This window comes from Vombatus ursinus, unplaced genomic scaffold (assembly GCF_900497805.2).
Source record: "Vombatus ursinus unplaced genomic scaffold, bare-nosed wombat genome assembly UNPS02014801.1, whole genome shotgun sequence".
NCBI lineage: Eukaryota > Metazoa > Chordata > Mammalia > Diprotodontia > Vombatidae > Vombatus > Vombatus ursinus.
Window position 1 is genome coordinate 25,123,149 of NW_020954579.1, and position 3,929 is coordinate 25,127,077.

Consider the following 3,929-nt stretch of genomic DNA (forward strand, 5'->3'; position numbering starts at 1 on the left):
TCCAGCAGCCTGCCTGCCAGCCAGTATTTATTGAGCAGCTATTATGTGCAGTGTCCTGAATGGAAAGGCCATGGAAGGCTAAGTAACTGGAAGCCATTCCACCTTATTGGCTCTGGTTTATTATCCTAGAACTCCATGCAAATAGCCTTTTATCTCAGCTCAAAGCACTGCCATGTGCTGAAAGCTATTCATTCGACTTCAGATGCCACCCCCACATCGCCAGATGGACACCAGTGAGTTTCACAACAGCAGGAAGGGGCGCAATCCTTGACCTCCCCATAAATCAGGCAGCCTGGGAGTCACTTTTGTAGCAGAAATGAAGATTAAACCAAACACAGGTGGGCCCCACTGAAAGAAAATCCAAAGCACAAAAATCTGGGCTTACCAAACATTACAAAAAAAATACACTTTGCTTCAGTATAAGGTTCCTTTAAATACTGTCCTCCACAAATGCATTTTAAAAATTCAACATACACGAAACTTTTAAGGAACACAAAAGTCACATGTATACATGAAGATAGGATGACAGATTGGAAATGAATAAATCAATAGCACCCTCCTGTGCTGCGGAGCCATTGTCCCCCAGTTCTAGTCACCTTTCCAGATCCACAAGTCTCAGAAAGTGGGTGCTTTCAATACTACTTTTTGATTTTGGCCTTAAGCCCTTTTGAGTAGGAAAAGATGTTTCATGAGCTTCCACCATCAATCAACCAATAAGCATTTATTAAGCTCTGTCAGGCTTAGAGTGCCAGTACAGTGCCAGTGTCAGGCATTGTTCCAGGCACTGGGGATACAAAGGCAAAAGTAAAACTGTCCCTCCCCTCAAGGAGATCACACTTGATGGGGTGGGTGGGGTTGGACAGTGGGGAGTGGGGAGTGGGGACGACAACATGTATGCCTAGAGATGCAGCTGTCTTGGGGAAGAAGAGACTTGGAGGAGGGACTGACCTTGATTCCCAAGCAGGAATCAGTCAGTCAATAAGCATTTGTTAGGCAATTACTATGTGCCAGGAAGTATGCAAAGAGCTGGGCTTACAGATGGAAAAAGAGGTGAGGGGGAGCGAGGGAGGAGGTAGGGAAGGAGAGAAGAAAGAGAGAGGAGGAGGGAGGAAAGAAAAAAAAGAAAGGAAGGAAGGAAGGAAAAAAGGGAGTATGAGAGACAGAGAGACAGAGACAGAGAAACAGAGACAAGAACAGAGAGAGAGAGAGAGAGAGACAGAGGGAGAACAAACTTAATGGGTAGGTGATCTGGTTCTACAAAACAATTAAGAGATGGGGGAAGGAGGGAGGGATGGATGGAGAGACAGAGAGACAGAGAGAGAGAGAGAGAGAGAGAGAGAATAAGAGAGCCAAACTGATGATCTGGGCTAATCCTAAACTATATCCAGTGGGAGTTAGAGCAGCAGGGTAGGGATCCACAACTCCAGGGCAGTAAGAGGCAGCCCAAAGGAATTAGACTGAACCAGGGACCTCTTCCACTTTGCAGAAAGCTGCTTGTCTCTCTTCTGGCCAGTCGAGCGAGCCAGCTAGTCTGTCCTTTATGCATTGCTTTTAATGTAGATCTCATTTACCTGCTACAAAATCTTTTTGGCCTGCAGAAATGTTAAACTTTGTGTGTGCTTTATTTAAAACTTACTGTGGGGAGGGAAAGGGTGAAAGAGAGGACATTCCTTACTCTAGAAGGATAAAAAGTTTGGCCAAGAGAATCTAATCTTGGGGCTGAGAGTTTTTAAGAAAAAGTGGGAGAATTCAAATCCGGCCTCAGACCAAACACTTGATACTTACTAGCTGTGTGACCCTGGGAAAGTCACTTAACCCCAATTGCCTAAAAACAAAAAAAAGTGGGAGAAGGGCACTAGATTGTACTGAGCAAGCAAGGTGTTGCAGGCTAAGAGGAAACTTCCTCTCATTTTAAACCAACCAGCCACCTTTCTTGGCAGTCTAGATTTCAAAGGAAAGCCACTCCCTTGAGGGAATAGAGAGAGCAGAAAGAAAGCCATGCCCACACAGGAGAAAGTATCCCAACCTCCCACCCCCCTACTCCCACCCCCATCTTCCCAATACACAGGTAACTCAGCTTACCTTGTTTGTTAACACCACCTGGGCTTCTGATTGATGAGTCTTCATTTCTAGGCCGCCCTACACCCTCCATGTAGCTACTCGCAAGCCACGCCAAACTTGTACCTCTTTCATCCCCTGCTCCCTTTCTACCTCTTGCTCTGATAATAGTAATCAAACCAACCCTCCCATTCCAGGAAACGACCTGTCAGTCAATTGCTCTATGATTGCTTACCACATCCCACTTCCCTTTATGGTACTCCATTAGATATCTGGCCTTTCCTTATTAAGCTTCTAGGGGGCAGCAACTATCTCAGTTTTTTGTTTGTTTATTTGTTTTTGTTTTTGCATTTGTATCCCTCCCACTTTGCAAAGTGCCTGGTATATAGTATGCATTTAATAAATACTTTCCTCATACATCCATAGATATATACAAAATAGATACAAGATGACATGGAGAGAGTTGCTAGAATTTGGAAAAGTTTTGAGTATAAGGTAGCACTTGAGCTGAATCTTTAAAGAATCCAGGCATCAGAAGAGATAGAGGTGAGCAAGAGGCATGTTCCAGACATGGACAATAGCCAGAGCAAAAGCAATCCAGTGCAGAGCATAAGGAGGCTGGATTGACTGGACCTAGAGTGCTAGAATTGGAATAACATAACAAGGCTGGAAAGGAAGCTTGGGGCAAGTTAGGAGTTAAGATTTGAGGTAATGCAAAGATACTACAGTTTACTTGATTAATTTTAAGCCTTCACAAGTCTCTCATTCCATCATCAGAGATTCAACACTTTGAATGATTTTCAGCTTCAAGACTGTCCTGGTAAAAGTACAGAGACCCCTGGTCTGCATTCCACCCATACCACAGGAAAAAAGAGGACCTAAGTTTAAATACCACCTCAGATGCTTACTATTTAAGCAACCATGGGCAAGTCATATGATTTCCCTGGGCCTCCGTTTCCTCATCTGTAGAATGGGAGAGCTGGACTAGATGGTTTCTGAGGTGACTTCCAGCTTTATATCTTCATTGTGATGACCAGCAAGTATCTCGGAGGGGATTATTGGAACACAAATGTTAGACAGCTAAATGAGACCTTGGAGATCGCACAATTCCATGTTATGCTGGAGTTCCATGAAGCAGGAATTTAAAGGACTTCACAAAGAAAAGAGTTAGAATGGTAGATAGACCCACAGAACAAATCCATCCATTTCTCTATCTTTGTAGTTCACATAATATAAGGAACTATAAGATCCTGGTCCAAACTGATTGTGTGAACAAAAAGTCAGCCTTCTTATAAACTAAAGTTAAAACCAATCATGGAGGGCATTCGATAATGTAAAAATCAATTGGTAGGTACATGTGAAATAAATTGTATTCATTTATGTCTTTAGTGGAGCATCTTGGACCTCCATTTAACATGACTTACTCTCCGTGACCTGGCTCTATTTGGATCCCCCTTCTCTTCAAGCTCATACTTATGGACCTCCACCACAAATCTCCTGGACCAGTAGTGTCAAACTCAAATAGAATGGGAGGCCTTAGTGGCCGTACTCTGTGGGTCACAGATTTAGAAAACCACAAATTAATATTATCTGCTTTATCATATTTTTATCTATTTTGCTAAATATTTCCCAGTTATATTTTAACCTGACTCAAGCCACACTCAGGGGTATTGTGGGACATACGGACAACAGGCTGCATGTTCGATACCTCTGTCCTAGGCCATTCCAGCAGATATATCTGTCTCCCTTCCTCAACTGACTCCCAGGAATGCCGGACTTGGATCCCAATTAACTGCTCTGTGTTCTGAGTAGTATTTGGGAGGGGTTGGGGGGTAGGGGGGAGGCTGAGGTGCAAGAAGAGCCAGCTCCTT